At 37.2% G+C, this 23,398-nt stretch overlaps 1 protein-coding gene across 1 annotated transcript in view; it reads right to left on the bottom strand.

Moving 5' to 3' along the window:
• The window catches only part of CD36 (CD36 molecule (CD36 blood group)), a 77,345-nt gene extending 55,138 nt beyond the window's left edge, over nt 1–22,207 (bottom strand). Inside the window, exon 1 of the mRNA XM_078442522.2 lies at nt 22,186–22,207. The gene's annotated coding sequence lies outside the window, so the exon portion shown is untranslated. The remainder of the gene's footprint in view (nt 1–22,185) is intronic.
• Nucleotides 22,208–23,398: the final 1,191 nt, after the last annotated feature.

Raw genomic sequence — 23,398 nt, 5'->3', positions numbered from 1 at the left:
TAGCATGTTAAGCATATGCCTTTGAATTGTCCACGTAAGGACTACTGAGACACTGAAAAGTACAGAACATGAAAGCTTCGTGGAGCATGGGCAACAGGTTGAGTTTCTGCTTGCTGCTCATCTGCTTCAGTTAGAAGCCAATTTGAGAGAGCTTTCACTTTGTCTGTTTTAAGAAGGAGATTTATAGCTCTCCCTGCTGTTAGTTGTTGAAAGCTACCAATATTTACTAAGATAAACCAATAATAGAATATATTCAAATCAGCTTGGATAGGTTAGCAACACCTCCCTGCAAGGAGCTCACATTCTGGGGACACACCTCACATACAGAGGACAATTCTATAGAAAGATTCTACAGTAGAAGATAACAGAGTTTCCTAGGCTCCCAGAACATCCACATTTACTCAGATATAAATAGCTGTTACTCTTAGTTCAAAGACCTTTCACCCACTTCTACGCATGACACATTTCTTCCCTCTGTTCATGACCTTTATACTGCAGAAATTGAAGGAATCTTAGGAATCATCTGGTCCTGATAATTGAGCAAAAGAGGTCACAGAGACCCAGAGAACTGGAAATGCTTATTCTACATTGCCCTAATGGTTTTCAAAAAAACATTGCTTTCTTTTTCTCCTTATGCTTCTGTTTTCTTAGTTTTTACCTCTTGTCACATATCTTCTTCTAGGTTCTGGTTTGATATTTGCTAAAGCATTGCTTTCGTTTTGTGTATATGTCATTATTCTTTGTTCCTCTTTAGCAATGCTCACCAATTTAAAGTTCAATTCCTGGATAATTAGAATAACTTTTACCTCTTTTTGATTGCCATGCACTAGATACTATCACTAGAGTGAAGTTGATTTTTTAAAGCTATTCTGGTTCCTGCTCTTTGGACTTCTCAAATTTATTTTAAATATTTAAACATCTTCAACATAATTTAAATTTAGTTATTAAATATGAAAATAAAAATTTTCTACTTGATTAATATATTCTATTTCTTCCCTTTCACATAGAACACTTTGAAAAGTTCTAGGAAAGAGTAAGGGAGAAGACTTATTTGTTAACATTATACCATGGGCCAGGTGTCATACTAAATGCTTCCATTTGTCATTATTTAAGTCCACAAAAAATTCTCTAATTGGGTATTATGAGCCACATTTTTACAGAGGAGATAACACAAGGAAAACTAAGAAAATTATATAAATGCTAAAATTTTCAGCATCAGTATGAAATGGATGACCTTGAGTTTATGCATCCATACAACAAGCAATAGCAAAGATTAGTAGGAAGACATAAGGATACATGGTCACATACAAACATTTCCTTGCCCAGATCTAAATCTTTACCTTTTGCCAATATAAAGCTCTCAGCAGACACATTTTGCTATGCTACCCTGAGGTTTTAAAATTATTTTCATCACTCTTATATAGAGATTATAGTTACATTAAATAAGAATGTAAAGAAATTTCTTATTAAACTATTTCTCTTGGCACTGGGTATTTCTGGGTCCAAAGTTTATGAAGGTAAATAAAACTTATCTTCATGGAGTGAGAGATAGACATACAGAAAAGTTATTATAGTAATATAATAGGTGGCTTAATGGAAGGTTTATGGCACAGTGGAGGACATACAGAGGGGGAAGTTTCAGCAGGAGAGATGCCAAGCTTCACAGAGGGATTAATATTTCCAGCTTCTTCCGCAAGCATAAGTCAGAGACTGACTACCATGTATTGGCCAACACAGAGAAAGGTTAAAGGCAGAAGGTATTTCTCCATCTTTAAAAAGAGCAATTTCTACCAAAAAGCTAGTGACCTCAAGGAAGAAAATATAAAAAGTTGTTGCCAGCAACATCAAAATAAGATTAGAGGAAATTAATTTCAAATTAATTGGATGCCTGCTAAGTTCAGGCATTGTTAGGGGAAAGATGTGGTTTCTTCTTAAAATTCAAAAGCAATTTGTATTAAGCTGCCAAGAATTATAACTTTGCATAAATAAGTCCAAGAAGGAACTAAAAATTCTTCCTCAAAGCCCCCAAATTTTACTTAATGCTGAAAAAAAGAGTAACAACATACTGGATACATTTTATAACATCTTTGGTGTTTCTATACCTTCACAGATAGTGGAAGGTCATTTAAATTTAGAAAATGAGAGTAAATATGTTGACATACCAATAAATTGGTAAGCATACCAATTTAATTTGATTCATTGATTTGATTTGAAAATAATGAAGACTGAAAGTTAAGGTGTATATATAACTTTGGAAGCATTTAATGATTTTTAAATCTAAAACTAATCAGGCTGAACATATCAAAAGGTACATGCTTATGACACTTAGAGATCTCTTTGTTGTATTAAGTAAATTTTAAGAAGATCTTAGTATATTTGTGTATGTCTTACTCTGGATAAAACATATCCTCTTACTATGAATGTTAGGCTTTAAAGAAAGCAAACAGTCATATTCATGCCTCGGGAAACAAGAAACCTAAGGTTGTACAAATACTGATTCACAGAAGATAAAAACTTCAATGATGCATTCCTATATAAAGAAATTAAATGCAGTAGATGTGTTTCCACTTAAAAGCAGAGGAAAAAAAATGTTTTTAAATAAAAATTTCTCAGTCCTTCTATTTTTGACAGTAAAACATTCTTGAAATTGTAAAGTCTAGATCATAGCATTAAGTCAGGGAAATTGGCTTTCTAGAAGCACTGATTATCCTCTTATATCCTTTATTTCCCCCACTTTAGAAGTCTTTTCCCAATCCCAGATTACTCATTTTAAAATCTACTCCTACAGATGCCACTCAAATATAAAGCCTTCTGGTCAGATTCATGTCAAGGCTCTCCTTACAAGACACAGAGGCTATGTGAGGACAGGACACTCTCTCACATGCACCCCCTACTCTGACCTCTGTCAGGCACTTTATCCTGGAGTCTCTCCCTGTTTATTGCTCAACTGGATTAGGTAATAGGAAGCCAAGTCTTGCTTCCTTCTATCAAATAGGTAACTCCCAAACTCCCTGGAGGCAGGGACTGGACTCCTCTTTCTCTGAACTATACCTAGCTCAATGTTTAAACCCACAATAAGTGTCAGATATATGGGTAAGCTCCTAGAATGAGACAACTGGACAAATAATTATTCAAATCTAGTTTTAAATACCACTGAAAGGGTATCTTGTGCCCCTTCCTCCTTTGGGCTACATACAAGCAAAGTTCTTTCTAGTGAGTCCTTTCCAAAGTCACTGCACTTATCTCCAGAATCTGATTGCAGGGCAGGTGATGTAGCATTGATGTGTGTTGGTTGACTTTTTAAATAATCACATCACAGTTTTTATTTCTTGCACTATCACATTGTATTTACTTTGTGAAATGATAATCTTATCAGAAGCATGTTTTTACCAAAAAAAAAAAAAAAAAAACGGACGAAGAGATTAGAACACAGAATACCCTCTCTAAACTGGTGGCTGTGGCTTTCCCTGTCCTGGTCATGAGCACTTGGCAGGTAATGGCCCTGTTTTCCTTAGTTTACTTATGCAACTGTGTAGGGCCTTGAGCAGAGTGATAGGGCCCCAAGAGCTCTGTGAATCTGTTTCTAAACATAGCTGCCTACACATCACACACAGCCTATTATACACCACTGCTCTGGAGCCATGATGGACACAGTGTTTTCGGAGGCTGTTCTCTCTGAGGCATGCCTCAGCTCTGAGATCCTCATATTCGCCTGTGGGGATGGAGGTGAGAAAGCTTGCCTTTAGGAATGTGTCTGCGGCAAGGCAGACCACAGTAGCTCTCTGGGATTCCTCCACATCTAAGCTCCTTTGTTCCCACCTCTATTCAAGTGTAGTGCCCTTTGCGCTACTTTGAAATAATGTTGAGAACAATGTGTCAGTTTGATCATAACTGCTTTTCATATCTTTATTAACACTGAATATTCACATAAAGTCTATTTCTTGTCTTCACTCAAGGTCCTTCCCCAATTTGCAGCTTCCTATTTTGCAGTTCAAAGAGAAGGAAGAGGGTAGAGGGATAAAATCATGTGGATTAATATCTCACAATATCATTTCATCATATTATAAAAACTGTAAAATGTAGGAAACAATCAAGGAAACAATGAAGTCCTAAGAGTATGTTCACAGAACTCACAGATCCTTAATCTTCCCTAGAAGATTAGTTGAATATAAATAAGTAGAAGGAAGTGGGGTTCTCAGAATATAAAATTAGGTAATTACATAAAGCATTTAGCACTGTCATTGGTATGGTTGGAAAAAAAAAAAAAGGCATGTGGAAAATGTAAGCCTGGTTTGACCTATTCAGGTAGAGGGAAGTATATTTAGACCAGGTTATGGGAAACTTAAATGCCTGAGCATAATCTGACAGAAAATAATGAAGGAAAAGATGAGTGATTTAAAGACCCTTGGTTAAACATGGAAGATTGAATCCATTTTCACATGCACCTGAAATTTCATTAAAATGAAAGTAATAGAATTAAAAAAAAAAAACAAACCATGAACACATGTGTTCAGCCCAGATATTTAGATGACAAAATCCAGAAAATATGTCAATATTTAAAAAGCAAATTGACTCATGATAATGGGCCCTAAAATGTCAGATTCTCAACATCTATGCCTAGAACAGAAAGCCAATATGAAGCAAAAAGGATCTGCTAAATAATTCCAGAAAGGGTCATGAACCAGCAGCATGGCGTGCCATGGGAACCAGGGTCTAACTTGGTTGACTGTCTTTCTAAGTCCTAAACCCTAGATCTTCTCTTCAAATACTCCACTCAGCCAATGCACTCTCCTTCCTCACCCTGTTAAAGGGTAGGGTGTTTCTGCTTTGACAACATTGAGCAAAGAACTCTGGATTTAAAAACAGAAGGCCCAGTTAGGGGCATGAGGGAGATCCATTCAGAAATAAGTTTAAGTGAAATTCCACATACTGATTCCTTTTTCTACTGCCACTTCCAGAGCTCTAGAGAGCAAGAAATGACAGGATTTCTTTCTGGGGGAACTGACTGGTCCAAGAGAACACATTACATTACTTCCTAGTAGAAGTGGGTAATGAGGGAGGAAAATGAAATGACCAGAAGCTTACTTGATCCCTCTAGAGGGACACTGTCCAATAAAAGCAGAATGTGAGCCTCATGTTATATATACTTTTGAAATCTTCACTAGCCACATTAAAAGCATAAATAAATGAGTGATATTAATTTTAATATTAATATATCATTTAGCCCAATATCATAAATACTATCCTTTTAATATAATAATAATCTATATATATAAATTATGTGTTAATATATTAATTATATTATCATTATTATAATGTATTATAATAATTGAGATAAAATTATTAAGGAGATATTTTACTTTTTTTATATACAAAGACTTACAAGTCTGGTTTTTGTTTTACTGTTGTAGCACATCTCAGTTTGGAGTAAGTCTATTTCAAGTTCTCAATAGCCACCTGTGGCTAGTGGCTTTCATATTGGTCAATGAAACTCTAGAATGAGATTCGTATTTATATGCCACAATTTTAAATATAAATGGACAATCACCAAACATTTGAGGAAGATCTCTGACATGCACGACAGTATTTAAAACAGGCAAGGAGACAATAAGGACAAATATAAGAAAAGGGAATAAAAAAACACTAAATATTTTTTTGTGATTACTCTGTTCAGACAACTAAGGGAAGATACTCCATCATGAAACTAGTGAAACAGAAAATCATAAAGTCATAGAAAGGGAAATAAAAGGTAAATAAAAAGCAGTAAGGAAAATTTAAGCAATGGTTGTAGAAATAACACAGTCAGCAGGGCTTTTGGAATATCACGAGCATGACATCAGTACAGGAGCCACAAGAGCACCATCAGAGGAACAGAACAGATCCAACATTCATAGGAAGGGTTTTCCAGGGAAAGAAAAATAAAACCAGAAAAAAAAGGCAGGGGTGGGGGGGTAAGGATAGAATGCATGAGTGTTATCCAGAATTGAAGGATCTAAGTCTCCAGAGTACAAGAAGTCAGCCAGTTTAGCACGGTGGATTGAAATGGCCACAGGCCATTGTCCTACCTGTCTGTCTTCACATGCTTGCAGAGTATCAAGAATAACAGAAGATCTTAAAAGCCTCCCGGGGGACTTGGGAGTAACGTCACACCAAGTCAGAACACTGGGAATTTAGGAGACATGTGAGCAATCTCTTTAAAAATCTGAGGGAAAAGGATTTCCAACTGTAATTCTATATGCAAACATGTTTTCAAGAAGGAGCATAAAGACATTTTAATATCTGCAAGTTCCCAAATTTTACTTGTCTTTTATCCTTTCCTAAGGAGTTCAAAGAACTCCCAGAACAGAAACTCCACCAAAGTAAGGAGGTTAATAAAGAAATCAGAAGACAGAGGATGGAGAATATAGCTTGTCTGACAACCAAGAGACAAAAGGAATTTCCAGGAAGAAATTTAAAAGAAGTTCTAGGATAAGAATTATGTCACAGGCCTTGGGGGTGGTGGGGGTGGGGGTGAAGTTAGTATTGGGTCAGGAGGATGACAGGATTTTAGGAGGCGATTATCATCACCAGGAAAAAATAAATTTTACCAGAAAGAAAGCAGTCATTCCAAACTTGTGGCTCTCCTTTTAAGAAAATTTGTAACATGAAGGTAGATAGTCAATACTATCAAGAAAGGTGACTATATCAAGTGGGTAAAATGGAGGGAGGGTTCCGTAGTGTAGTATAAAAGCTAGATCCGTCTCCATACGAACAAATCAAAGGCCATGTGTAAAAGAGAATACTTTTTATAAAATCAAGAATTAACACTGTAAGTATGTTATCTAGAAATAGTTCAAGGTATTTTTCTCCTGGAAAGAGGCATGGGGAATGGGAGAAGCTAGGGAAAATAGGGCAATGGTCTTTTTTTCTTTAGCTGCTAAAATATTATTTGACTTTTTTCAATCACATTCATTTGATAATCAAATACATTTTAAAACAGTATTATATCTGTTTCTTTTAATATTTTTCATGTTTATTGGGGGGGGGGAGAGAGAGAGAGAGAGAGAGGGAGGGAGGGAGAGGGAGAGAACCTACACATGAGCAGGGGAGCAGGGAAGGGGCAGAGACAGAGGGAGACAGAGGAAGTGGGCCCTGCACTGGCAGCAAAAAGCCCAAAGTGGGGCTCAAACTCATGAACCTCAAGATCAAGACCTGAGCCAAAGTCCAAAGCTTAACCTCCTGAGCCACCCTGGCACCCAAAACAAGATTACATTTGTATTGAGCTGTCCGCAGTAACTACTTACCAATCCTTTACTTCTTTTCCTACCTTGTGTCTCTTCCCTTCACTCCCTTGGTTGTGCCACATCTTCGTTTTCTTAACAATTTCCCAGGAAATGTATCTGCTCAGGAAACTGCTTTATATTCTACTTTACGGAAAGGATTGAGGCCATCGGCTATAGTCTCAATGTCTCTACAAAAACATGGTACCTGCTTCACACACATACGTAAATCATCACCTGGAAACCTTAGCTCTTATAAAGGTATTTTCATGTGTAGGTAGTGGTTCAGATTGAGGTTTCTGAGGCAGAATGGGTGCTAGAAATTTCTAAAACTGCTATTTTGCTGACATTACTCCTATTTAATCTGAAATTTTTTTGAAGTCTTTACAAACAGTTGCTATAGAATTCTGTAGATCAGAAAGTCAACACACGGAAATTTGCTTGTGTTTGGAAGTTGACCAAGATATTATATAACCTGTTACTTACCAGCTCCCAGCCTGTACATCTGTAAATCGAGAACACTTTCCCCTGGTGAAATTATATTCATTAGTCAGTAATTTTAAAAACAAACCTGGGACGCTGTATCGTAGTAAGTATATACAAAAGAAAGGAAACAGACATATAGATTTAGATAACAGATGATCCAGTAAACTTAGATTGGAAGATTCTTTATAGATCACCTAGTACAACCTCCTCATTTTAGCCAAGAAGCACAGAGAGGACCTGAAAATTTATCTTCTCAGTGTCACAGATAGTAAGAGAAGAGGGACCAAAGTTCATGTCCCCTAAATCTGAAACCTGCAAGGGATATTAAAAGTCATTTAATCTAAATGATTTATTTCTCAGATGAGGAAGTGGCGTTTCAGATTTATATATATATATAAATATGTATGTGTGTGTGTGTGTGTGTGTGTATGTATATATATATATATATATATATACATACACACACATATATATGTATATATATAGTTTGGCTTTTAAAATCTTAACCCTAAGATAATTTTGCACCCATTTTACAGATGGGGAAGCTGAGATACTGAAAGGTTACACAATTTATTCAATGTCACAAAATATGCAGCACTTGAATTCAGATTTATTTAATGAATAATAATAATTATATAGCCTATAGTTTTTACACTTGGGAACTACTATTGGAGAAAATTCCAAGAGTTTTCATGAAGCTTTCCCCCTAAGCTTATTTGAGAGAAATGATAAAGAGTAGAATAAAGAAAGTTCCAAGCTTTAGATGAAAAAGGAGGAAAGGTATTTGGACACTCATTAACTCATATATTCACTTAAACACTTACTGACCACTGACTATAACCAGACATTGATCTTGGTGCCAGGACACAAAGATGAAAAAAAAATGTCTTTCAGAGATCGTGGTTTTGTTGAGAGGAGATACACTATAAATTAATGGAAAGGCGTCAAAGGATACGTAGACATTTTCTAACCACCCAAGAGGTTGTAAAGTCAGGACAAGTAGAAAGAACAGCATGTATAAATTCAAAGCCAGAAGGGAATGATGTATTTGCAAAACCACAAAATTCTTTGCAGGGAAATGGCACAAAGGGAGAAAGATGAGCAGAAACCAGCTTTTGAAGCCCTTTGCATGATTCTAAGAAACTTGAGTTTTATTCTGTAAGCAGAATAGAGTCATCAAGTCACTTTAAGTCAGGGAAATGACAAGATAAGAGTTGTTACTTATAGAGGGTCATAGTAAAGGCAATAAGTTGGGATGAGGGTCTACACAGGAGACTCATGAATACTGGGAAGACATGAGGCTCTGGACTAAAACTTGTATTCAGTCAATGAAGAGGAGATGGACTCGCTTTAGACAGACTTTTGGAGTAGTAGGAAGATACTTGCAGTGTGTGGTGGCATCCACGGCGAGGAGGGCTGTAAAACGAAGCCAGCCCCAGGAGTTCTCCTCCTGAGTGGGAGAAATACTCTCCTGAAAAGCTTTTTGATGGTGCTCTGGAGCCTAACAGCAGGGGTAGGAATAGGAGAAGTAATGAAAACTGGGTAAAAACTGAACCAAGAACTCCCGTAAAAGCAGAAACAAAACACTAAAATCCAAAGGAACCTAGAACTGGACACTTCTCTTATACCGGCACCGGTTGAAGTGTCAAATATAGTATAATGCTAACAAACAGCACAGCAGTTAAGCTGTTAACAGGAACACTCACACACTTCCACTGCTATTAGGAAGTATTTAATCTCTTAATTTCCCATCTTCCCCACTTCACATTCCAGGCAGTGGTTTAGCTTTTAAGGTAGTGGTGTGGAATCAGGGCAGCACTTTAGCATCATCATGGGGGTTGGGGAGATGTGGAGGTAAGTGAGGGGAACAAAGGTCAAGAGATGGAGGTCTGTATTGCAAAGGCCATGGACCAATATGTAGGAGACACTTATCATTTCATTTGCTTAGACTAGGCTCAGTATACTATTTACAGAAGGACCTTGTCAAGAACATGCAATAAAAGAAAGGATTACATGAACCTGCTTTTTGGTGCAGTTGTTTGACCAGTGCCTGCATAAAATGTAAATGCATTAGGACCGTTTAAAGAGGTATAGGATAAGGGAAAAAAGAGAATCTAAGCTAGTGGAAAACAAGAATATTCTCCAAGAAACACTCTGTGTGGTTTTTGCAATTAAAAACAATCACTACTGTTTGCCCCTAAGGCTAATAATACGCCCTGGAAAAACAAGGATTAGATGTAAGAGGAGAAAGGTGCCATTTTATTCTGGCATAAGTCATACAACAATCATTTTAAGAATATCCATGATGGATGTAGTTTGCAGAAACACGCCAAGTGCAGGAATGTTTCAGGTAAGAAAAGTGATTGACCCTAATTTTTTAAATTTCCATTTAAAATAGGTATCTCTTGCTAAACTGGGCACGCAAAGTACTTCTTTTGACCATCACAAAAAGCAGTAATTATGTTTATTTACAGCAGTCTTCCAGATTGTAATGTTAAAATATACACATACCCCCAAGTACATTATGCAAATTTGACTCTGCAAAAAATAAAGAATGGTCTCCAAGAATACTGATTTCCCAACTAACTAATGGATTTTTTTATACTTATTGGTATTGTTCTCCTTTTATTACTATTAACAGGGAATTAAGTCAGTTATCATGACCTTGCTCTAACTATTGAACCATTCAGATGTCGCATCCAAAACGATGGCAGTGGTTGTACAAGACTTGAATCAACTCACATCGCGTAGGCTCATAACAGACATCTGTAATCTTTAAAAAGACTTAAGCCTTGTTATTTAATTAACAGTGGAAATGTTTAACTCGAGTTTTAACTTCTCAATGTCAGTTTCCTGTTCAGTTACTGTCTCGCATAAAACAAAGCTACATGTTTCACTTGAAAACAGGAAAGATGAACTAGGATCATGCAAAAGGGTAAATCTTAAGGGGAAAGTAAAAAATGCACATCTTTGTTTGCTTAGATCCTATCTTCAAAGATAACTAAGGGCAAATTCTATAAAGTTCAATGAAAATAGCTTCTCTTTATTAATAATATGGTAAATAAAGCAGAGGTGGATAACAAATCTCTATTTTGTATTGCCTTTTTTCTATTTTAAGACCAATTGAAAAAACTCAAAGGTGGAAAATCTTAATCTTATATATGGGACTGAAACCTTGCATTTATTATGCAGCTCATGTTTAAAAAGCATATACATATAAAGAGAGTGGTATATTTAACAATATTCCAAATCCAAATGTCTCAAATATACATTATGGAAAGGTAATTTTTGCATGTGTGACTTATGGAATCAAGCTTAATTTGTAGCCTTATCGCCCTCCCCCCCCCCTCCTGTCCCATCCCCACCCACAACACCTCCTCTGTAGACTTGATAACAAGTTCTTAAGCAAATTAGAAGCATGGGTCATTTGTTAATGTTTCTACTCATTTGAAATCCACACATTACTAAAACATTGAATACTCGATCATGAACTTGAATCACTCACTAGATGTTCTTTTAAGCAAAAGTTATGATGATTGTCTATTATGTAAAAGAAAAAGTAAGATGATTCAATTTATTTTAGGTGGCATCTAGAATATCTAAGTAGAAAATTGACACATATATTTTAAACCACATTTATTTAAGTTAAACTTAGATGGAGATTTCCAGAAATACTGTATTTACAATAATTCACAACTCCAAGATTTTATAATCTCTGGTTAATTACATTCTTATCCTGTATAGTAAGTGGAAAGACTGCTTAATTTTTCCATAAGTAACTTTCACTACATGAAATTAAGATTTTATTCCATTTATTTCTTATCTGTCAATGGTATATTTTTTTCATTTATGTAACACATTAGTTTTTAGAGTGTAAATGCAAGGAACTGAATCAATTCCCTAAACAGTTTGTGCATGTTGTAGTTATTATACACAGATTGATCTCTTGTGGTTCTCATTGACCATCAAATTACTAGCATCAAATTAATGAGATTTTGTATTAAAATACTGTGCAGTGACTATACCATAGGGCTTAGGGAGAAAATTACAAAGAAACTCTATTAGAATCTTATAACCAAAGTAGTGGAAAGTGGATTTCATAGAGGTAAGTTTCATTACTGAAGCAACAAAGAATTTTGTCATGTGAAAGAGAAAATAGCTCCTGATGTCCAGGACCTGGTCTGCTGCTATCTGGTAGGTCTTGTTGTTTCTGGACATTGGCCTGGTACTCACAGCCAGGCCTTGGTATCCTCTTGTTGAACATCAACAATTTGACAGAACATCAACTTTAGAAAAGGCCACTCTATGATCATGATGGTTCATGACAAAAACCAAGCGCTCTATAATGATGTCTAAACACAGAGCATTTATGAATACTAAGATACCACATAACTCCCTTTCCCAGCTAATATGGGTCATTGCTCCTGCTTTGCCAATCACAGCCTTAGCCAGTCTCTTCTTCCCTACTCCTAGATAAGGTTTATTAGACCCCCAGTGGTAAAATTACCTTGCTTCCCCACAACATCCAATTCAGAGCACAACTCTGTTTCCTTAACCCCACTTCCAATCTAATCACCCCAAATCCAAATTCTGTATGAGTTTCTTTTTAACACCTTCTTACTGAGTCACCCTTGTTTCCCTGTGGTATACTTTGCCCTCTTTGAGATGAATAATCAACTCAACTTGTTCAACTACAGGTGTGTTCCTGCAGGTCTTTGGCTAAAGACCACTGACAGTGATAAAGTATCTCACAAGCTTGGCTCTTCCTGCCAGTGTTATCAAGAAGCTCTGACGTATTTGGTACCACAATACTCCAGAATGTTGTGGAAGACTAAATGGAACTTAAAGGAAGGATAATTAGAAGATGCCTTAGGGATGAGGAACAGGAGAAATGATTATGGGTGTGCAAAATGGCATCAAACAAAGATCTTAAGGTTAGAGCAGCCATATCAAATATAGAATAAAAGAATATGCCAAGCTAGGGGACATAAGCCAGGGCACAGGGAGGACACATTAAGAGCTGAAGGACATTGAACCACTGAAGAGCTTTATAATACTGTTTCAAAAGAAGCTAGGGGAGAATGTTGTCTTTTTCACTAAAATCCCACTAAAGGGAAGGAGTCTAGGTCACAACATTGAAGATAATATACTATTGTGGTAGGTACAAAACATAGGCATAGGGTCATATAATTAGGGAACTAATGGCCCTCCAAGTAAAGGGCCATCAAGATAATGGTCGGTTAATTTTAAACAACTTCTTAAAAGGGATTAAGATAAAGTCTGTATTTAATAGGGATTAAAATTATATGGTAATCAGGGTAGGAAGTACAGGGTACGAGTGTAGATTAAGAAAATAGCAAGAGTGATCCTAAGGATGGTGATGAGGAAGGTAATTAAAACAGCAATGTAACAACGGATTTCTCAAAAGCAAGCATTATGAGAACTGAGTTAAACATTTTTGGTTATTCACATATATAACAATTTTTTTGAGAACAGCTGTGTTAAATCCAATCTGATTTAAATAGCTGTTAAAACTGAACTGAGTGCTAGGAGATATACTTCTCACTCTCTAATCTCTAGCCCTTACTTGCCAGGAGTTTTTTTCCAAAAGAAAGAAGGATTGAAAACTAGATCAGACTCGGAGTTTGACTCAACATCATAGTGCATGTCCTTTCCTAATCTTATCTTGCCCTCAACCCTTTGCCTACATAGCAAGCACCTGCTGGGCGGTCATGCCTGGAACCTGAACCAAGTTGTGATCTGGCTCCCTTCACCTCCATGTCACAACCCAGAGGATATGCAGATTCTTGCTCCAGGCTTTTTGCAGTTACTTCTACAGGTTAAAATACTGGGTCATTTCCCCTATCAAACTCTTCCTCATTCTTGAAAATTTCAGATTGCTTTTGGAGCTACTTTCCTATCATAGGAAATGATAGGATACTTTCCTATCATTAACTTTGTTTTTCACTTATTTATACTTTTATTTCTCCAGGACACTGGCAAATGTTTCATTAGTCTGTAGCCTTTGCAAGAGTAAAATAAATTCCTCTGGCATTCTTGTTCTGGACTTCTAATTGGGACAAAATAGGAGAATGACCAAAACAAAATCCTGGTATCACACTCAAGTAGCTCACAGGATGGCTAGGAAGATAAATTCCTAAGCAGACTGTTATGATACATTGTGACACCTGCACTCAGGTGGGGAGAAGAATAGTGGATTGGGGAAGAGAGATGAAGGACATTTTGGTAGAAGAAGTGTGATCTTCCTTGAGAGTCATAGAATACAGGCCCAGGTAAAGAAAGTGGGAGAAGGTAAAGGGATCAGAGCCATTCCCCCCAAATATATAAATCCAGAAGAACACACACAGTGAGGAAATACAGATATTTTGAGAAGGCTTTGCTATAGCATATGAGTTTTGGAAAGACAAGACAGGACACTAGAGAGGCAGGAACAGATGACAACACAAAGACCTAATATCAACAAACCACACCAAGACGTGTGCCTAAATACCTAGGAATTCTTTCTGTCAAGAATTTCTCTTGAAAGCAATAGAGAGCTACTCAATGATTTTAGGGAAGGAATACAATAAAATTCAGGGTTGGAAGATGGCTCTGGCTCTCTGGAGAGTAGATTGGACAGAAATCCAGAGGAAATCTTCTGAAATATTCTAGGCAGAAAAGTATATGGTCTGAATTATAGTGGGCTGGAGAAGAAGAGGTTGAGAAAGATTTCAGAAATACTTAGTAGAGATGGGGAGAAATTTAGAAGGGAGCATGAAGAGCTAAGCCTTGGTGAATAAATAGCTAGGTTAAGGAGAAAAAAAAAAAATCAAGAATGAGTCCCAGGTTTCAGGTCTAGTAACAAGATGAAAGAGAAGAATGGAAAGGAAATAATATAACTAGACATGAGGGTGGGCTCAGGTTAGGCCCATTTTCATTTAATTAGTTCCAAGATCCTGGGACAGTTTCTTAATCTCTCTGTTTACTGTTTTTGTTAATGTTTTTAACATTATTAATGTTTTTGTTAACTGTTAACCCACTACATATTAATGTTTTTGTTAACCCACTGTTAATGTTTATTTTTGAGAGAAAGAGAGAGAGAGAGGGAGGGAGGGAGGGAGGGAGGGAGGGAGGGAGGGAGGGAGAGGGGCAGAGAAAGAGGGAGACACAGAATCCGAAGCAGGCTCCAAGCTCTGAGCTGTCAGCACAGAGCCTGATGCAGGGCTCGAACTTGTGAACCACAAGATCATGACCTGAGCTGAAATCGGATCCTTAACCAAATTAGCCACCCATTTACTCATTCTTAAAATGAGGATAACATTAGACATGTTTTAATTATTTTGACAATTAAATAATAGTTAACCCTTCTAAGCACTTATCATGTACAAGGAAGACACTTGAGTAAGTATCTTACATACAGTCACTCGCTTACTTTAAACAACTGCCCTATGAAGTAAGTACTTTTATAATCCCTATATTACAGATTAAGCAAAGGCACAGAGAGGTTTACCATCTTGCCCAAGGCCACGGAGCTGGGAAGTGACCGATCCAAATTTCAAACCTCTTCAATCTGGCTATAGAGAGGGTGCTTCAGCCAATGTTTACAGTGCCTCTCATTAAATACTAACCATTTCATATAATTATTATCAGAGTGGTTATAATCTCTGGTTTCACTGGCAGGATATACTTAACTATTTAACCTATCCATTTGTTTGAAAAGTATTTGCAGAGTATATGGATGTACATATATTTTACTAAACACTAGGATAAATTCAAGTATGATGTCACACCTATCTTGGGGCTGATTACAGTTTAATTTTGAACATAAAATGCATATCGTGAAACACAAAACTAGATTATGTTTTTAAAGGGGTCAGATACTTTTGACATAAGATATAAAACATCCACACTGAGACCTTGACTAGCAGGCACTGGGGCCAAGAGATGTAGATTTGGGTTCTCTGCAAAATATAGACTATTGGTGAAACTGTAAAAGTTAATGAGGTCACCTAACAGATATTGGTGGGGAAGGGGACCCTAGAAAAACTGCAAGCAGGGGGACTGCCAATCCAATGCCCAGGGAAGCGCAAAAAACTCATTTAATGTCTATGGGCTTTGGGGTTCTCACTCATAAAATTAGCGGATCTTGGTTTGAGAGTATGTTAAGAACTATTCCCACTTCTAATGTTTGCAGTTTTTGCTGTGAACAAATGTAAACATCGGGAGAGCCATCGAAAGTCAACTTCCAGCTTTAAACCTCAGAAAAAAGCCAAGCTTCATAGCTGTTGCTTTGCCATGGTAAATAATTAGTAAGTAGTTTTCTTTTCACAAAAGACCATTCAGTTAGTTTCAATTGCTTTTATTTATTTTAGAGGATTTCAGCTTCAGAAATGTTCTTGCGGTTACTATGTACAGAAGTTCTGTGTGGGAGATTTTAGAGAGAAAACAAAATGGCACCTTTATTCCTTAAGAGGAATATTAATGGGGTAGAGAAGATAATGGGCACAATTATAGTAAGCTTCCTGCAGTGTGCCTCTTCATAGCAAGATTTACTTTTTTCCTTGCCTAATCCTATTGTTTCCTGACCTCATTTGGTAAAACATAAAATGTTACTGAGTTATCATAATAGGAGTGCAGAGTACAGACGCAATACACAGAGGTTTGGAAGACTGAAGGAAGAAACTTGCGAGATGCTCTCAATAAAGTCACAGAGGAACACTGACCAAGGGGCTGAGGAAGACAACAGATGATTACCACCCCTCTACCACTAGCTGGCCACAGCTTCCAACCCCAGGGAAGGTTTTGGGGTTCTGTGTGACTAGACTGGCAAACAACTACTATTATGCATGTTGTGATTTCTCATAAAGTATGAGAAGAGAAATCATAACTTGTACCTGGGGCCAGGTTAGAAAATCTTAAAGATGGCCAGTGGACCCTGAGTAGAACTGACAGTGCTGTTTTTCTCTAGCTTTATCCAAAACTTGGCACACAGTGTAAAGACATCTCTGAGGCTGAATGCAGAAGCAAGCACATCTAAGTTTTGCATGCAGACTGGGGGGGGGGGGGGGGGAAGGGGGGGAGGGTGGAGGAAGAAGACTAAGAAATCAGTGGTATTAGGTGAAATAAATGAGGTCCATGGACTTGACCCACTTAGAGATAATCAGTGAAAGGTGAACACTGGAGTTAGAAAAGATTTAGACATAATTTTGAATAGATGAATAAAATCTAGCTATTGAGTGCTTACTACGTGTCAGGAACTGGGCAATGCTAATGATACCCGGTTGACAAATGACCTCTGCCTCCCTGAAGTTTATAGCCCAGCCCAAGAGCTGTCTCTAGGGAATAGCAAAGGTCTGTACCCAGTGCCCTGATCACTGTGCCTACCCTTACCACAGCATGTGTCCTCCTGCACTGTAATTGCCCCTCCACGTGTCTGCTTAGATCTAACTTTTGACCAAGCAGCTCTTAGAAGCATGAGGCTCCTAGAGATGAGAGGTTTCTGTAAAAACTAGAGGTCGTCCCCACTTCCCCTCCAAGAGACTGAGCTAAAATTTGGATTTGTGCCTGTTCCCCATTTCATATTGATTATTTCAACAAAAAGTAACCCTTAAGAACCTCTCTGACCTCAGCCGTAGCAATCTCTTACTCGACACATCCCAAAAGGCAAGGGAATTAAAAGCAAAAGTGAATTACTGGGACCTTATGAAGATAAAAAGCTTCTGCACAGCAAAGGAAACAACCAACAAAACTAAAAGGCAACCAACGGAATGGGAAAAGATATTTGCAAATGACATATCGGACAAAGGGCTAGTATCCAAAATCTATAAAGAGCTCACCAAACTCCACACCCGAAAAACAAATAACCCAGTGAAGAAATGGGCAGAAAACATGAATAGACACTTCTCTAAAGAAGACATCCGGATGGCCAACAGGCACATGAAAAGATGTTCAACGTCGCTCCTTATCAGGGAAATACAAATCAAAACCACACTCAGATATCACCTCACGCCAGTCAGAGTGGCCACAATGAACAAATCAGGAGACTATAGATGCTGGAGAGGATGTGGAGAAACGGGAACCCTCTTGCACTGTTGGTGGGAATGCAAATTGGTGCAGCCGCTCTGGAAAGCAGTGTGGAGGTTCCTCAGAAAATTAAAAATAGACCTACCCTATGACCCAGCAATAGCACTGCTAGGAATTGACCCAAGGGATACAGGAGTACTGATGCATAGGGGCACTTGTACCCCAATGTTTATAGCGGCACTCTCAACAATAGCCAAATTATGGAAAGAGCCTAAATGTCCATCAACTGATGAATGGATAAAGAAATTGTGGTTTATATACACAATGGAATACTACGTGGCAATGAGAAAGAATGAAATATGGCCTTTTGTAGCAACGTGGATGGAACTGGAGAGTGTGATGCTAAGTGAAATAAGCCATACAGAGAAAGACAGATACCATATGGTTTCACTCTTATGTGGATCCTGAGAAACATAACAGAAACCCATGGGGGAGGGGAAGGAAAAAAAAAAAAAAGAGGTTAGAGTGGGAGAGAGCCAAAGCATTAGAGACTGTTAAAAACTGAGAACAAACTGAGGGTTGATGGGGGGTGGGAGGGAGGGCAGGGTGGGAGGGAGGGCAGGGTGGGTGATGGGTATTGAGGAGGGCACCTTTTGGGATGAGCACTGGGTGTTGTATGGAAACCAATTTGACAGTAAATTTCATATATTAAAAAAATAAATAAATAAATAAACATTAAAAAAAAAGTAACCCTTAAGAGCTATTAAACCCTATTAAATAGGCTATTAAAGCTTAGGATGCACACTCAATTATGTTAGTGTATTCGGAAGGGGTTTCCATGTGCTTTATGTAAGTTACTCAGCATTTTAAATATGCCTTTTTCATTTGTAGGGGCAATGGCAAGAAGCTGAGAGCAGGCAGAGGAGGCAACTGTGCTCATCATCTTCCTTCTAATTCTGTAAAGGTAACAGTCACCTATTCAGCCTATCTTCTTCAGGAGATGGATGGTTCATTAAGTGGTTTGCTTGTGTACATGGTGGGGAAAATGTCCACAAAATCATCCTACATCTTTATCATTTACTAACAGTTGTTTTTTTAACTTTCATCAAAAGATTTCATTCCATATAAACAAAATTTAGAACAACCACCTGTAAAAAGATCCTGGATCCTTATAAACATTCAGCAAAAAATTGTTAATAATGTTCTCTAGAGCCTACAACACTGTCCTACACACAGTGAATGCTCATCCGTATGTATTTTAACAAATGCATCAATGAATAAGTGACTGTGAAAGATAGAGGACTCCATCAGGTATTCAAAATAGGTTTGCTGTTTTAGGGTTCGCTCTTAAGGCAAGAATATTTGTTGAAAACATCCTGCTCACTTACTACAAATTTATGCCTTCTCTAAAAAGATCTTGTGCTTAGGGTCCATTCTATGGGACCACTGTAGTGAATAAACTAACTTTTATTATTTCATTTCTAAAGGTTCCTGGATTGAGATACAAGAAGGACACTCTACCCTGGCTCCTATTACATTTCAAAGAGTAATAATGAAATTCCAGAATAGAGCAAAATGAGCCTCTGCCTGCATTTCTATTACACTGTGTTCTTAATTTTTAAAACTATGACATGAATACTAATATCCTTTCCAATTTCCTAAAAATTAACATGGGAGAAATGTAACATTTATATTTGGAAGATTTAATGAGGGAAGCAAAATTAAGGGATGAAACTAGTAGTTCTTTTTAAAGCGCTGTTCTTATTCCACTTGTAAACTTCACAAGCATTCAAGGAAAAACAATGCTTTTCTATTTGGGGGCACTCTGGAGTCCTTGGTGAATGGAGCCAAGCTGCCTGCTATGCCCCTCAATAATGCTTGCCAACCTTCTGTCATTTCCTCTGTGAGATGACAGTGTTTGTGTGACAAAGGTCTCTAGGTATATTTCAAAACATTTTACACAACAGCGTACCAACAAACACCTTAAAAGTGTTAATCATTTTCCACACAGCTAAATTTGTCAGAAGACACAAAACAAAATCCATCTTACCAATCTTCAAAAAGAAATGGCTGGGAAGTTCACTGGGGAGCCAGTGGCATACTCAAAGCCTTTTGTAAAAGTTTAGTGTCTTAGTCAATTTCTGCCTTTTGATACAACACAGCAAACAGTAAGACTAATTATTTACTAAACTAGGTTTCTTTTTATATTCTCTGTGCAGTTGTGCTAGTTTTAGACAGTTTCATTTTCCTGATGAACAACAGTTCATTGTTTGTCATGGAGAGAATCACTCTTAACCTGGAATTATTTAGGATTCCAGGACCCTGATAAAAACACAGTGTCCCTCCTCCACCTGCGATAGCTCCCCGTTCCTCACTGCCCACCACTCCTTTGAAGCTGTACTGAAGCTACAGTAAAGCGGTGATGCGCTTTGCAGTTTTCATCAGAAGAGCAATAAAAAACAACCAACCATGGGGTGCCTGGGTGGCTCAGTCAATTAAGCGTCAGACTTGGGCTCAGGTCATGATCTCACAGTCCGTGAGTTCGAGCCCTGCGTGGGGCTCTGTGCTGACAGCTCAGAGCCTGGGTCCTGCTTCGGATTCTGTGTCTCCCTCTCTGTCTGACCCTCCCCAGTTCATGCTCTGATTCTGTCTCAAAAATAAATAAACGTTAAAAAAATTTTTAAAGAAAACTATCAATAAAAAAAATTTTCCCTTTTCATACATTTTAAAGCATTTTTTTTAATTTCAGAAATCTGTGAAATTTAGCTAACAAAAACTAAGAAGATTAAATTCCTTAATGAGTGATCTTAATTAGCAGTCGGTGCCAAAAGCAAAATTAGCCAGTCACATTAACATCAGTAGATTGTGTATTTCTCCACTCTAAAAAAACAAAACAAAACATATTTTTCCATTTGATTGGCCTACTCTGCAGTCTTACATGGTCTTTGCCACTGATTTGTTAGCCACTGGAAAGCTTTTTTTTGTTTGTTTCCTCCTATTTTTGCCTGACAATGATTCTTCTGAGGTCAAGAGCTTACCTTTTCCCAGGTGAAAATTGTTTTATTATCCTCAGTTGTTTGCTTTCTTCCTTAAACTCTCAGAACAGTTAGCTGCAAAGTTGTCATTGTCTTTTACAAAGGGATCTGATTCCAAATAATTAGTGTTTGTGTTGTACATCATTTGAAAATATTTCTCCTTCCCTTGCCAAGATTACAGGAGTCTCATGTATTGCCTCACAAATCCCACTTTCATTATTTAGTCAGGTATACCTGAGAAAAATACAGGCTGCCTTTTCCTTTTCACCTGATCCGCATCCCATCTAAGTTCTGGGCTCTCACACAGGAAGGGAACAGGAAGTTGACACTTTTGTAAGTATCAGTGCAGAATGCTTTCCCCAGAATTCAGCACAGCTTCAAGCAACCATTTCTTCAAAGAATACAAGGAAATGATCTTCTTTAAAAGGTAAAGAATTCTACCCAGTTCATTTCGAGACTTTGCAAAATAATGTGGGGAGTCACAGGTTACTGATTTTAATCAACATCTGGTTTTGTCTCTAAATGAGTATGTCGCTAAGTTTCCTTTCTGCATAAGTTACTCCTCTATCATTCTTTGCAGTGTTTTTTGGCCTTATATAGCCATACTATGAAACACACCGTGTAACAAAGTTCTGCTATGTGACAAAACCCCCTCCCTCCAAAGTAAGATATCCAGTGCCCACAGTCACTACAGTTTGTATGACCACTAATGATCAATATGTTTATATATGGAAAGATTATTTTCTTCTTTCCTTCTAAGAGTCAGTTTGTTTAGAGGATTGGGTATGTTAAATCAGTTCTTAAATATACTTGTTAGTCATGACAATGTGCCAAAAAACATTTTCAGAATATCATGAACAAAGATCCTTCAACTTCTAGTCTCAGTTAAAATAAAGTTTTTCCAATTTGGAAGAGAAAAATTTAATTGGGCTTTAGAGTGTCCTTTTCAAAAAGATATTTTAAAAATGCTATAAGAAGGCAAATAGCAATTTAAATAAAAACTCAGTCTAGATAAGGACAAGCCATATCAACTTAGAGAATCTGAGGGAATAAGATTGCCAGTAATATTATACTTTTGATAAGAATTCTACATTTTCTGATACTTTTGAAATAAAAGCCAGGAAAATGTGCAAATGGGAATTTCATAGGATGAATTTAGACACTAGTGGAAATGTTAAATTTAAGTGTCAAGAGTCTATTCATCTATTTCATTGAAAGCTTACAAATGTTAAAAGAAGCATCATAGATGAAATTATTCCAACAGATAATATTTATCATCCTAAACAGCTAAAAATAATAATTATTAATATCTGCCAGATGATAACCCATCAACAAGAAAGACCTTAACAGTCAGACCCCTAAACAAAAGTGATTTTGCTCACCAACTTCTAGGGGAGCTGGCTTGTCTCGATGTAGGATCTGAAGTCAGCTTCAGAGAGACTGTGGTAGGAGGAGACGCAGAAAATAAACACATGATTTCCACAGCGCAGCAGCTGAGAACTCAAAAATGAGGCACGGGGTCTTGGCCATTCATCTGTCTTTAAGGTTATCCTGACATCTGAAAGCCATTGACAGCCTGAGCCTTCCAGCACTTCAGGCGCATGCCTGACACAAGATAAATATAGAGCCCAGACACCTGAGCCAGACGGAAGGAACATTAGCTTGAAAAATCTCATTCATTTTGTGCCTCAGTTGAGGAAAATAAAACCATTAATCCTTTTCCTGTTAAAACCTGTTATACCCCTTAAAAAAATAGCTTCAGTGCTTATGAAACATGAGGATTCAAATAATCATTAATAATCAATTCGCTTCTCTCCATAATTACCATCTGTGGGATAGTATAGAGACAGGCTCAAATTCTCCTTTCCTGGTGAAGTATAAAAGAAGCATGACAGTGAACATTAATAATTATTTTCTCAGTTTATTTTTTTAAAGGATCTTTGGCAGGTGAGTCCTTAAATGTGAGCATCTATTTGGTAAACTTTCTAGTATCTTTTCTCTTATATCCTGCAGGTAGTGATTTGGTCCTTTTATTGTTTGCCTCAATTATGGAGCCAGAAAGTGTCATCCATTGCCAGGTGCTTTGGTTTAAGTTAAACTTTTGGTATAGTTGTATAATGTAGCTAATTTAAATTGAATTTTGCTTAGTAGTCTTTGTAAACGTATAAATGAGGTTACCTTCAGCCTGAGAAGCTATGATTAAAATTCTTACTCTGAAGATATAATGGCAAGATTTCTAACAATAAATCACTCTCTGGGACTCATAATTTAAGGATCTCTAATTCTATATTTGAACAAATCAAACAGAGGAACTAGGAAAGCCATACTGCTCCCCTGAGATTTTGAGGTATTAAATGTTTTAACCAATAGTATGTTTTACTGAACGGCATTAAAGAAAAATAATGGATTTTGGGTTACCACTTTCTAAATGAAGCTGATCTGTATCTAGTGGTACCGACCATCCCAGAAGGGAGAATGATTATTTTTTCAATTTACCAAAACTAGTGTTTTTGTATTTTAATAATAGGTCCCATGTATTGAGAACTGTCCATGTTCTTGGCACTTTGCTAAGTAGATATCGTATCATTTCATTCT

Source organism: Panthera onca, chromosome A2 (assembly GCF_046562875.1).
Source record: "Panthera onca isolate mPanOnc1 chromosome A2, mPanOnc1 haplotype 2, whole genome shotgun sequence".
In the NCBI taxonomy this organism is placed as follows: domain Eukaryota; kingdom Metazoa; phylum Chordata; class Mammalia; order Carnivora; family Felidae; genus Panthera; species Panthera onca.
The sequence above is the reverse complement of the archived record's forward strand: the minus strand, read 5'-3'. Positions and strand labels throughout refer to the sequence as shown.